Source organism: Saimiri boliviensis, chromosome 16 (genome assembly GCF_048565385.1).
Source record: "Saimiri boliviensis isolate mSaiBol1 chromosome 16, mSaiBol1.pri, whole genome shotgun sequence".
Classification (NCBI taxonomy): Eukaryota; Metazoa; Chordata; class Mammalia; order Primates; family Cebidae; genus Saimiri; species Saimiri boliviensis.
The window spans coordinates 61,219,827-61,233,747 of NC_133464.1; the positions used below are offsets into that span (position 1 = coordinate 61,219,827).

At 42.4% G+C, this 13,921-nt stretch overlaps 2 protein-coding genes across 7 annotated transcripts in view; one reads left to right on the forward strand and one right to left on the reverse strand.

Moving 5' to 3' along the window:
• The window catches only part of CYSLTR2 (cysteinyl leukotriene receptor 2), a 134,694-nt gene extending 121,928 nt beyond the window's left edge, over positions 1 to 12,766 (reverse strand). Inside the window, exons 1-3 of one of the 2 annotated variants that reach the window (XR_012514380.1) lie at positions 12,385 to 12,766; positions 7,959 to 8,025; positions 5,303 to 5,398 (exon numbers count right to left, since the gene is read on the reverse strand). The gene's annotated coding sequence lies outside the window, so the exon portion shown is untranslated. The remainder of the gene's footprint in view (positions 1 to 5,302; positions 5,399 to 7,958; positions 8,026 to 12,384) is intronic. The other variant, XM_074387704.1, reaches the window with a different exon arrangement.
• Positions 12,021 to 13,921, forward strand: part of RCBTB2 (RCC1 and BTB domain containing protein 2) — a 45,947-nt gene continuing 44,046 nt past the window's right edge. For 4 of the 5 annotated variants that reach the window (XM_003942221.3, XM_010330065.3, XM_010330068.3 and 1 more), the window contains exon 1: positions 12,030 to 12,219. The gene's annotated coding sequence lies outside the window, so the exon portion shown is untranslated. Of the gene's footprint in view, positions 12,220 to 13,921 lie in introns of all 5 variants that reach the window. The other variant, XM_074387701.1, reaches the window with a different exon arrangement.

Consider the following 13,921-nt stretch of genomic DNA (forward strand, 5'->3'; position numbering starts at 1 on the left):
AAAGAAAAAAAGACCCTTTTGCAATTTTACTCTGGAAGCCTAGAAATTTTTTGAAAATATCCTTTTGGTTTTAACAATATGCAGTATCTTAGGAGAATTAAATGGACCAAAGAAATGGATATTTCTTAAATGTAGGCTAAAGGGAGACTGCTTATCATTTTTACCACTAAGTGAAAAATGAACAAATTTCATTTTTCTAGTGAGTAGAAAATGTTTTTCTGAAAGTGTCTTCTCCAACAAGATGACTGTGTTCCACTGGGCTAGAAAGCATTATTAAATATAAAAATAAACTAGACAAAGAAAAAAAACACAAAAATGTTCAGATTAGGAAATGCTTAAATGTTTCCAAAAATATTTATCAGTAAATGTTATTCTAGAATTGAAATATTTCCTGCTGATGATCATGCCATGGAGAAAATAATGTAATGCCAGTTATGAGACCTTATATATTTGGAAAAAACTCATAATGAGAAACATGAGATAAATAGGAATCATACTTTTAAAAAAATTACTAATCACATAAAAATTTAAACCTTAAACTATATAAAAATACTAGAGAGAAATAAATTAGTCAATATATCAACTCTGAGAAATGACCACTTAATATTTAAGTATTTCCAAGCAAGACTTAGTGTAAATAGACACATTTGTGGTCAATTTTATATATATAGTTTTTATGACTTGGATTTACATCAGCAACACATCCTAGATAGCTTTCCCTGTCAAAAAGTCTCAATCTGCAGTATTAATGTTCACAATTGTACATATGTGTCACATGTATCCATTGGGATGTTCCAAGCTTCAGCAGCACCTCTCCAAACAAGGCCTCATGTGACAATGTAAAAAAAGCAGGAAGGGAAGGAGAGGGCAGCTGGGTGGGTGGGTGGATAGGCATGTGTTTTCAGAAGCCTCCTAGTGGACTTCCTTGTATGAAATTGAAGCAGGATATTTCCCTGACCCCTCCATGGGACTTGCAAAGGGGCTGTCTTGTTTGCTCAGCCCACAGCTCTCAGTTCCTCAAGGGACAGAGCACATAAGCAAATGAGGCGGGAAGTGGAGTACACAGGCGCTGGAACTAGCTGTCTGCTTCAGTGCCAGCAGGGGTGAACTCCATTCACTTGGACCTGCTATGCTCCACTCCTCATGGGTGGGAGTATGAAGGTGAGAAGGTACAGATCCAGGGTGATTGCTTTTGAGTGCTGGCAGGAGTGAACTCTGTGTGGGCCCTGTGGTAGCATCTAGGGGGGTGCCCACAACCCCTGAAATCCCAGAGGGAGTGCTACAGTGCCCTTTTAGCTTTGCCTGCCATACACAGACAACTTAAGTGTTAACAGCTCAGTTGGCCCTCTACCTTTTCATGTGAGGTGGCTACCATCTGCTAGCAAGGGCAAGTGTGACAGCTTTTTTGTGTCCACACTCATGGCTTCCGAGAACTTGTCCATCATCCAGGAGAAATGAAGTCACATGAATGAATTGAAGGATGGTAAATGCATGGATTTTATTGCCAATAAAAGTGACTGTCAGCCAGGCGTGGTGGCTCAAGCCTGTAATCCCAGCACTTTGGGAGGCCAAGACAGGTGGATCACAAGGTCAAGAGATCGAGACCATCCTGGTCAACATGGTGAAACCTCGTCTCTACTAAAAATACAAAAAATTAGCTAGGCATGGTGGCGCGTGCCTGCAATCCCAGCTACTCAGGTGGCTGAGGCAGGAGAATTGCCTGAACCCAGGAGGCAGAGTTGCGGTGAGCCGAGATCGCGCCATTGCACTCCAGCCTCCTGGGTAACAAGAGCAAAACTCCGTCTCAAAAAAAAGAAGAAGAAAAGTGACTGTCAGCAAAGAGGGGGAGCTTTGGGAATGAGGTGGGTAGGTAATCTTCCCCTGAAGTCTGGCAGTCTCCAGCCAGATTCTTTTCCAAAGTTATGCCATCAAGCTGTCCTTCTGAAATCAGCCCACTTCTCTCTGATGTTCAGCTGTAGTCCCTGACGTTCAGCTGCTTCTCCTCTCTCTGCCAACTGAGGCTGGGGTTTTTATAGGCAGGGGATGTGAGGGCAGTGTGGGGCTGTGGGTGCTTTGGAAAAAGCAACATTAGAGCAAGAAAACAGGGATGTAAGTTCTCACTTTGGGCTGTGGTCTCAGGTTTTTCTGCTTGAGATGAGGCTTCACTAGGGACCTGACCTTTTCTGCCTAGAATTTCTCTGCCACTGTCCCTATCAAAATGCCTATGGCTAAGACCAGTCACATGCTCATGCCAGACATTGTCAAGTGAGAATGAATTGATATGATTGTCTCAGACAAGCCAGGCTTGCTCCTCTGTGATTGTCACAAAAACCACAGTCCTGTGAGCAATAAAATAAACTTAAATTCATGAATTCACAATACCAAAAAATAAACTCAATTGGTGGCCATTGTAGACTGCCAACCCATTATTATAAGAGCTGGCAAATTAAGAGACAGAGTCAAACACTTATCATGCTTTTCCTATATCATTGGGAAATCAAATAGTTGAAAAAGGAATTTCCCCTTATAGAAACATGCCAGCTAATAAATGAAGATGAAATGATAGGGTTAGGATATCATCATTTCCAATATCTGCTGAGTTAATGGATCTACACCAACTACCAATATGACAGAAAGAAGCAACCCAACATTATATGCCTCTTGGTTGGAAGGACACAGACACAATACCATCTAGGAAGTCATCTTGCCAAAAAATAGAACCTGAATCTAACCAAGACTCTAGATCCAATCACACCAATTTGTGGGCAATATGAAGGGTACATTGAAGGAAATCAGATATTGGAAAACTCAGTGATTGGCACAATTATAGGCAACAGTTTGTTTACACGTCTACTTGTTATAATTCATGATGTACAGAAAAACCTTCAGGATGAACTTAAAATAGGTAAGGAGGCAGCTTTAAGCTAAACTTGATTTAACAATTGTAAATGCTTCTTATCAGATTTAAGATGTGCATTGATGTTAATGCTGGCTGGCTTTTCCTGAATTCCAAAAGAGAGGAGAGTATGAGGCATGTCCAACCCCCTCCTTCCCATCATGGCCTGAACTAGGTTTTCAGGTTAACTTGGAGTGCACTTGGCCAAGAGGAGGAGTCCATTCAGATGGTTGAAGGGCTTAGGATTTTTTATTTATGATTTACAACCATTAAGCATGAACCTAACTTTCAGCATATATAGCCACTTACTAAAGATCTCTTTGATCTAAAATGACAACAGACTATTAAATTTTATCAAACATTTTCTTATCATCAATTTAAACATTTCTATTCCTTTGACCTACAATTATGAAGGAATATATTAATAAATTTCTTAACATTGAGTCATATTTACATTGAAATGAACCCAGTCTTGGTCATGGTACAATACACTTTTAAGTTTATTGCTAATTTCTATTTGCTACATTTTATTTATTATTCAATATGTAAAAATGTGCAATATTTATCACATTTTGGTATCAGTTGGCTTTACAAAAAGTCTTAAAATATTAAGAAAACATTAATCTTCCATTTTAAAGGTAAAGATTATTGAGGCTCCGAAAATATTAAGTGACTTACTAAGCTCACATTTTTTTTATTCTTTTTTTATTCCCTGCAAGTGTCGTACATATACTTTTATTTTTTTGAGTTGGAGGGGGTCTCAAAAACTTTGTCACCCTGGCTGGAATACCCTGGCACAATCAAGGCTCTGTGGTCTTAAACTCCTGGCCTCAAGTGTTCCTCTCACCTCAGCCTCTCCAGTAGCTGAAACTAGACATGAGCCACCACATCCCACTGAGTTCATTTTGTTGTTGTTGTTGAGACAGGATCTCACTTTGTTGCCCAGGCTGCTCTTGAACTCCTGGCCTCAAGCTATCTGCCTGTATCAGGCCCCCAAAGCGCTGGAATTACAGGTGTAAGCCACCACGCCTCACCCTTTTCTACTCTTTATATCCAGTCTTGCTAATTTCAACTCCTAAAATTTGCTCAAATCCATGTTCTCCTCTCTCTTTAAGCCCACACCACTGTCACGCTGAATTCAAGGACAGCTGGTGTCAGCCAGGGTTGATGCAACAGTGGCTTCATGTGCTTTCCCCAGCTCTAGGCTCACCCTTCTTCTCACTGGCGTGAGGGTGAGTCATCATGTTGTCCTCCTGCTTAAAATTCTTTGTTAGACCCTATGACACATCTTGCTGTTACATTGCTAAGGCCTTCTATTATTTGGCCCATTTATCTTTACATCTTATTGGAAAGAGGCCTCATGGTCCAGTGGAAAGAGCTCCAGATTGGAATCAGAGATGGATTTGAGTCCTAGCTCCACCTCTTACTACTTATGTGACCTTAGGCAAGTTACGTAACCTAAGTCTCCACTATCTCAACTGTAAGATCGGGCAAAAATGACTTAAGTTGTTGGTAATTGTAATGTCGATGAAAAGAGTCACACTCTGTAAAATATTTAAAGGGATTTATTCTGATCCAAAAATCAGTGACTGATGGCCCATGACACAGCCCTCAGAAGATTGTGAGAATATGTGTCCAAGGTGGTCAGGATATAGCTTGATTTTAGACATTTTAGGGAGAACATAAGCCATCAATCAACACATATAAGGGGTATATTGGTTCAATCCAGAAAGACTGGACAACTAGAAGGAGGGGCTTCCAGGTTATAGGTAGATTCAAAGTTTTTCGAATTGGCAGTTGGTTGAAAGAGTTAAATTATTGTCCAAAGACTTAGAATCAATAGATAGGAATGTCTGGATTAAGATAAGGGGTTGTGGAAACCAGGATTTCCATTATGCTGATAGAACCATTAGAAGGGGTTGTCTGGGTTAAGATAAGGGGTTGTGGAGACCAAGGTTCTCATTATGCGGAGGAAGTCTCCAGGTAGCAAGCATCAGAGAGAATAGATTGTAAGTGTATCTAATTAGATGTGATTCTCTCCTGGAACAGGAAAAAGGAGGGAGAAGGAAGGGGATTCTCTTCAGAACAGATTTTCCCCACAAGTCAGCTTTGCAGGACTATTTCAAGATATGGCAAAGAAAATATATTTGGGATTAAAATATTTCCTTCCTTATCTATCATATGATGTTATACCAGAGTCAGGTTGGAAAGTAAGCCACATTATATAGCACTAAGTAAAACCTGTCTGTTGAGACTATGATTTGGAGGGCATGACTCTCCAGACCCCTTAGATACAAATTTGGGCAAGAGAAGAAAAAAGTACAAGTTTAGTCCTCAGTAAGGGCACAGCTCAAGAAAGCAATCAAGAAAGTATTGCTATTTTAGGTTAGGTGCGGTGGCTCATACCTGTAATCCCAGCACTTTGGGAGTCCAAGGAAGGCAGATTATCTGAGGTCAGGAGTTCGAGATCAGCCTGGTCAACATGATGAAGCCAGGGCTCCACTAAAAAAACAAAAAGTAGCTGAGTATGGTGGCATGTGCCCATTGTCCCAGCTATTTGGGAGGCTGAGGCAGAAGAAGCAGTTGAACTTGAAAGGCAGAGGCTGCAGCAAGCTGAGATCGTGCCACTGCACTCCAGCCTGGGCAACAGAGGGAGATTCTATCTCAGAAAAGGAAAGAAAGAAAGAAAGGAAGGAAGAAAGGAAGGAAGGAAGGAAGGAAGGAGAGGAGAGAAGGAGAGAAAGAGAGGAGAGAAGGAAAGAAGGAAATAAAGAAAGAAAGAAAGGAAGGAAGGAAGGAAAGAAAGAAAGAGAAAAAAGAAATTATTGCTATTTTAAATAAGGTATTAATTTTTAAAAATTTATTTTTTAATTAACAAAATTCCATATTTTTGTGGTATATAAATGATCTTTTGATATATGGATATATTATGGAATGGCTGAATCAAGTAAATAATATATGCATCACCTCATATACTTATCATTGTGTGTGTCTGCTGAGCACACTTAACATCTACTCTCTTGGCAATTTGTAAATATATAAAACATTGTTATTAACTACAGTCACCCTATTGTACTACAGCTATCTTGAACTTATTCCTCCTGCCTAACTGAAATTTTTTATTTTTTGACCAATATCTCCCTGATCCTTCCCAGCCCCAGCCCCTGTGCTCTCAGCTTCTATGAGTTCAACTTTTTAAGGTTCCACATATGAATGAGATCATGTGGTATTTTACTTAATGACCTCCAGGTTCATCCATATTGTCACGAATGACAGAATTGTCTTATTTTTTTAAAAAAAACGCTGATTGATTTTTGACAAAGCTGTGAACACAATGGGGAAAGAACAGTCTCTTTAAAGAAAAGTAGTATAGGGAAAATTGGATATTCATATGCAGAAAAATGAAATGAAACCTTTTTCTCACACCAAATACAAAAATCAACTAAAAATGAATAAAGACTTAAAACATAAGACTTGAAACTATAAAACTACTAAAACATAAGGGGAAACTCTATGCCATTGGTCTGGGCAATGACTTTTTTGGAGATGACCCCAAAAGCACAGGCAACTAAAGCAAAAACAGACAAACAGAATTACATCAAACAAAAAATGTTCTGTAAAACAAAGAAACAATCAACAGAGTGAAGAGAAAACCTAGCAAGTTGGAGAAAATACCTGAGAACCATTCATCTGTTAGGACATTAATATCCAAAATATATAAGGAATTCAAACAACTCAATAGCAAGAAAACAACCCAATTTAAAAATGGGCAGAGGACCTGAATAAACATTTCTCAAAGAAGATACAAATGGCCAAGTAGATGAAAAAAAGTTCAATATTACTAATCATCAGGGAAATGCAAATTAAATGCACGATGAGATATCACCCATACCTGTAAAGATGGCTATCATAAAAAAGATTAAAAATAACAAGTGTTGGCAATGATGTAGAGAAAAAGGAACCTTTGTTGATGGGAATGTAAATTAGTACAGCCATTATAAAAAACAGTGAGGAGGTCCTCGAAATATTAAAAATAGGAATATCATATGATCCAGCAATCTCACTACTGAGTATATATCCAATAAAAATGAAATCAGTATGTTGAAGAGATATCTGTGCTCCCATGTTCATTGCAGCACTATCACAGTTGCAGAGATACAGAATCATCCTCAGTGTCCATCCATGAATGAGCAGTAACTTTAATCTCCTACCATTGCCCTATCCCCTCCATATAGCCTTTGTTTTAGGCTTACTGAGCAATTTATAATTCTCAAATAGATCACACTTCTTATTCTACTTAGAATATTTCCCTTCCCTAACACTTCCATCCCTAACCTTTGTTCTCTTAGCTAACTCATATACACACTGACTCAGCCACCTAAGTGGCTGGAAATACAAGTGCCCACCACCACACCCTGTTAATTTTTTGTATTTTTTTTTTAGCAGAGATGGGGTTTCACCAGGTTGGCCAGGCTGATCAAGAACTCCTGACCTCAAGTGACCTGCCTGTCTCTGCCTCCCAAAATGCTGGGATTACAGGTATGAGCCACTGCACCAGTCCACACTGAAAATTTAATGCTAAAGTTATCTGTTTTGGAAAGGCTTCTTTGATCATCTCTTGGTATTCTGTCATTCTTTCAGTATTGCCATTATAAGTGTATGTGTGCCTATTATCATCTTTATCACTTTTGTATTCTAACACCAATTCTAATACCATGCTGAGATGCACAATGCTATAGCATGGTAATAGCATGCATCAGTAAAGGTGCAGTGTGACTGATATCTCTACAAAACACAGAGCTGGGCAGTGCTCCTTTTGTGCTTTCTATGTCCACAGCAACCTGGTCACTTACACTCTCCCATACACCACACATTTGGAAGTAGCTGGGACCCCAGGACCGTCACCTGTGCTCAGCAGGATTGGTGAAGGAGGAGGATACTACATGGTGTTTGCAGAATTCTACTAGGAGCACCCTATCCTCCCAGCTCCCATGGGATTTAAGGAGAGCTAAAGTTACCAGAGGTTGCCCTTAGATACCGAGTCAGAAAGTTGTTCTCTTACCTTTGTTGTGGCTTAGATATATTTCTAGATATGATTTGTAGAAATATAGGTGTAGCAACGACATTACCTGAAATAAAATTGGAAAAGAAATTCTAAATGATAAAATAATAGACAAAAAAATTCAGATGCATAAAGGAAAAATGTTTATCTGGTATAGTAGGTATAGTGGGTATCCCTTCCCTTCTGATCAAGGAATGTGCTTAGTGGGGTTCCTCCTCCTCCTCTTCCATAGAACTGCTCCCCTCAGTCAGACCCCTTGCTCCAAACCAGTCCTTCTCCAGTTTCAGCTTACTGTTAGCTATCTAGAGTTTGGCCAGTTGATTTAAGTCAAGTTTTTAGTTTCTCTTTGGAGCGTTTGCAGTAGATAAAGCATATTATTTTAAACCCAGGAGAGGAAACTAAGAAATGTAATACAAACCACCAATTTCATGAAGTCTCAAAAAATTTAAGTTCTAGAAAACTAAGGTGCTATCCAAGGTCATTCACCTAATCAGTGGTACATGGGGCACCAAAGTGCATATCACTTGCAGCCATTCATTTATGCATTCAATCTGTAACAGGCAGACTGATGTAGAAATTTGCTGGCGTAAAATTTTTGTGCTGGAGACTCAAAGAGGAAAGAAAGAACATTTCCATCTTCCCTAAAGCAAAACTAGACCTTCTGAATTTCCAAGAAAAAGTCAAAAGATGACAACCCCATCCAACTTTTGTTGTGATTAGGGCCTTCGTGCCTGGATACCTGAAAAGAAAAAAGCAAGATGAATTCCTCCGCTTTTGGGTAACTAAAGGAGGCTTAAAGATACCCCAAAGCAGAAGTAACTTAGGGGTTTGAAAAGGGAAGAAACGTAAGACTTTCATTGCAGCTGGGACCCCATTGTGGGCTGGGAAAGGACAAGGGCTCCTACTTTCCTTGTAGTGTCATGAACCTGTTAGGACATAAGAAGTGGCAGGACATGGGAGGCTGGGAGGAGAAGGAATGGCCCCAGCCTGAATACTAAAAACCATGTCTTGAAATAAAATTGCTAAGGGAATGAGAAGATAGAGAAGTCCAAGAACCAAACTTTGGGCATGCTAGTGGCTGGAGAAGTGGATGATGAGCTAATGGAGCTGCCGGTGAGGTAGACAAACCAAGAGACAGGGGCCACCTGAAGGCCAAGGGAAGAAGGTGAATGCTTCAAGATGGCAGCTGTAAGCAACTGTGTTCTAATGCTGCTGATAGTTCAAGTGATATAACGGAAATGTAACCACTGATTCTGCAATTCTGAGGTCATTGGTGACTTTGCCAAGAGGGGTTTCAGTGGAAGGATAGGGGCAAAAGCCTGGCTGAAATAGATTCCACAATGAATAGGAGGGACGGGCATGGTAGCTCACACCTATAATCTCAGCACTTTGGGAGGCCGAGGTGGGCAGATCACCTGAGGTCAGTATTTAAGACCACACTGGCCAACATGGCGAAACCCCATCTCCATTAAAAATACAAAAATGGCCAGGTGCGGTGGCTCAAACCTATAATCCCAGCACTTTGGGAGGCCAAGGCGGGTGGAACATCTGAGGTCAGGAGTTCAAGACGAGGCTGCTCAACATGGCGAAATCCATCTCTATTAAAAATACAAAGAAGTAGCCAGGTATGGTGGTGGGTGCCTGTAATCCCAGCTACTCGGGAGGCTGAGGCAAGAGAATTGCTGGAACCCTGGAGGTGGAGGTTGCAGTGAGCCAAGATTGCACTACCACACTCCAATCTGGGCAACAAGAACAAAACTCCTTCTCAAAAACAAAAACAAAAACAAAAACAAAAACAAAGGCACAAAACCCAAAAAACAAACATCAGCTGGAATGATGACACATGCCTGTTGTCCCAGCTACTTGGGAGGCTGAGGCACAAGAATCCCATGAATCCAGACGGCAGAGGCTGCAGTGAGCTGAGATCGCAGCACTGCACTCCAGCCTGGGTGATAGAGCAAGATTCCATCTCAGAAAAGAAAAAAAAAAAAAAAAAGAGAGAGAGACAGAATGAATAGGAGGAGGAGGGGATGAGAATACAGTGAATATAAGTGACTCTTTTAAGACATTTTGAAAGAGAACATGTTGGTTCTCTTTCACATGGAAGGGGACATGTTATTAAGAAACTTTTTAAAAAGATAGGCAAATGTTGCACAATGTTAATATGCAAATGAGAATGATCCAGCATAGAGATAAAAATTAATGATGTAGGATTGAGAGGTGACAAATACTGGAATGAATACCTTGAGACTGTAAGGAAGATAGGAACTAATACAAAGGTGGAAGAGTTGAACTTAAATAAGAGCATGGACCGCTCATTCCCAGTAACGGGAGGAAATACAGAGTGCACAGGTCCAGATGTAGGTAAACTTGGCAGATGTGGTGATGGGAACTTTAACTCCTGAAATGCTAACCTATACTCTCTCTGAGTCTAATTTTTCAGTCTACTGAATTCAGCAATACAGTGAAGTTTAGTAGACCAAATTAGCCAAAAATTTTGCAAAAACATATGGGATGGAGACATTTTTACCTCCTGCTTTTAATTTTGACCGCCCTGGGAAAAACTATTGGACCCATGTAAAATTAAAATCTTTAATGAAAGACATTCTTTGATAGGTAGATTTAAAAGTTTTAACTTCTGAGAAAATATCACAGTTTTCAAAACATAAAGACATGTTTTTATTGTTAGCTAATTGCCCGGCTTCAACTGAAGCACAGTGTACGGTCTGCGTGAACTTCAACTGTCCACAATGTGGAAAAGATGAAGTGTGCAAGGCAAACAGATCTTGCCATGATTGCTGATGAAAGAAACTTAATCTCTTGGGGCCTGAGTTGCTTTATCTGTAAAGTAAGGATAATCCCTGCGTTACAGGATTATTGTGAGCTCCAAACAAGATAAAGCTCCTGGAACACAATAGGTGCTAATAATAATAATAATAATAATAATAGCCAGCTATCAGCTATCATCACTGAAGTGAGCTTTTTTTCTGACAGCAAACATTTTTAACTGATAAGTTTCTTTCATTGATAAGATGTAACCAATGGGGAAACTGGGGGAAGGCACACAATGCCTCTCTGCACCATGTCTGCAACTTCCTGTGAATGTATACTTACAAACGTTTTCTTCCTTTCAGAGAGCTATGAGAAATACCTGTATCCCATCTTGCAAGCCTCCGAGGCTCATTAATAGAGATAAATGTCTGCTGACTGTAGCAGAAAGGCAGTCACACATTCTGGTATGATGTTTTTTTTTTTTTCCCCAAGAAATGACAAAAGCCAAACGAAACAAACTGACATGGTCACTGTGGATTGGAATCTCAGTTTTTCTATCTAGTTCTACTACTTTTGGCTCTACACTGGAGAGGAACCAGTGTCCTCGTGAAAAAGCCAGTATAAAAGCAAGCAGCTTACTTCATAGGAATAGCTAATAACATTTAACTGTTGAGCATTTTACCAAAACCCACTCAGGTCAATTTAAGTGCAGTGCAGTGGAAGAAATTATTGCACATTGCAAAGTTGTGGCGCATTTTACTTAAATCTACAAAGGCCAACAGAAGTGGAGTGCAATATTAAGACATTATTGCAAAATATAATAATAATAAGGGGAGAAGGTGGCTGTTTCCGAAACCCTTGGCCCCGAGGTCACTGAGGTCACCACCTCCCAACCCACCAGCACACACCCCTCATTATTTCAGCATTTGTACTATAGGGGGTAACAGGACTTCCGCCCCACAGCAATGGGGTGAAAACGTGAAGTGATCGGAGCTCCCAGATGGAGGGACCACCACCAGAAAAGCTGGGGCAGGCTGAGGAGAGGGGCTGTGGAAAAGGTTGCTCTTGGCATCATACACGCTGCATCCTTCTAGGTCGGGTATCACGGATTTCCAAGATTTGGGAGAACCTAACCCCGGAGAAGGTGGGGGTGGCCCACGGAGGAATTCCCTGGAAAAGCGAAGGCAGCCCCAGCGGGAGACGCTGCGTCCACTCCCGGGGGTCAACTCCGAGGGGAGGGGGCGTCTGCGAGAAAGACGGGGGCGGCGGTGGGCAGCCAAGGGAGGAGGGGAGGGGCGAGGCGCCGTCGCCAGCCCCCTCCCCTCGTCTGCGCTCCCTTCCTTTCTCCCTCTCGCGGGCACCGGAGCGCATCCCGCCGAGGCCGGGCCGCTTCAGTGGGAGGTGCCAACACCTCGCTGCGCCGGGCCCCCGACCGAGCAGTAACCGGGACCAAGGAGGCGGAGCGGACGCGGCTCCGGCCTGAGCGGAGGTAAGAGGGTGGAGGGGTGGTGAGGGAGGGCGAGGGAGATAGCGGCCCTAACGCGGGCCGCTGTCAGGTACCCCCCGGTGCCGGCCACCTTTCCCCGCCCCTGAGGCCCAACCTCTCAGCCAAGAGACCACCGAGAGGCCCCGGGGACTAGAGCCGCGACCGTACCACAGGCCTAGGCGTCGCCGCGCATGCGTAAACCTGCTGGCGGGGGCTAGGGGCTGGATTCCGGGGCTACACCCCAGCCCAGGCCGCGGGGCAGTGGCTGCCGTGCACATGCGCAATTCCGCTGGCGGGGACTCGGTGAGCTGCTCTGGGACTACATCCTATTCAGACGCCGGCCCAGGCTGCGCCACGCTGCGCATGCGCGAGTCCTCTGGAAGGGGTCGTGTTTGGCGTCGTTCCGGGGTGCCCGCCTGTCCGGAGGCTGTTCTCATCCTAAGCTCTCGCGTGTGGTGTGGCTAGGCCGCGTCCCGGGACCCGGGGAAGGGTCCTGCCTGGAGTTTGCCTTCCTAACCCACTCTCTGCTCAGCATAGGTTGCTGATTTCATTTCCGTCGCCTCGACCCTAGGCTTCCGCCCCATCAATCTAGTACCCCAGGTTCCGGGCCCCGGACCGGCTCGCTGACTCAGTGGCAGTTTATGCTTTCGACATTTGGTCCTGATGACCAGGAATAGCGCAGAAAGTTTGACTTTGTTAAGCGAAGCTGTTTTGGAACTATGGAGGGATGGGAAGAAATTGCCGCCTTAAGCCGCCTTAATCACACACTTCTCTGCTCAGCCCTGGAAATACAGGTTTTCAGACGTTGAAAACTTTCCAAGTGCTCGGTATGGTGGAGAAAGAACTGAATTGGAAGGCGAATTTAGAATGAACGTTTGCTTTTGTTCTTTGCAAAAATTACATAAAATGTTGCAACAATTCGAGTCCAGGACTTTAACAAAGTGCATGTCGTAGAGAGCTACCTTGTACTGTGCTTGGCAACTTACCTTGTCAGAGCTGAATAAAAGTGGTCGAATTCACAAACAGTGTTCTGAATTGCTGCTCTTTCCCCCAGACTCCAAAGTGACAGTCACTGTTTAACGTTTATTGAGCCTCCTGGCTTTACACCTTCCTAATATTGCATTCCTGCTGGGCTTTACACCTTACTGGACACTGGTTCTTAGTTAAGTCAGTTTCCAGACTCCTGGGGCTACTGTGAAGAGTTTCTAACAAAGTCATTACTGTGTGCTTTGTAATCTTATATGATGTGCTGATACAGATATTTGGGGGCTGGAATAGAAGAGCCACTTAGGCTCAGAGAATGAGTACTCTAGGTGTAATGCAATCTCTTTATTTCGTGCTAGACAGTGCATGTGTGTTATTAAGCAGCAGATAAAAGCAACAAGAATGATACGTTCATGCATACCCCACTTTCCCAACTCAGGCCTTATTGCTCTTGTTGGACCCTCACTGCAGGACTTCTGCATTTGATATTTCCAGTGTGCTCAATGCTCACTTTCCCACTCCTCCCACATCTGCATGGCGCAGGACTTCATTTAAGTCTTGAAACAGTTGTCATCATTTCAGAGAGGTGACTACCTCATCTAAAATGGCTGGCTCTTCAAACTCTTGTACTGCTGGTTTGGCTTTGTAGCACTTAATCACTATCTGATATTATATGTTTGTATGGGTATGATCAATCTGTCTCCATAATTGGAGCTTAGAA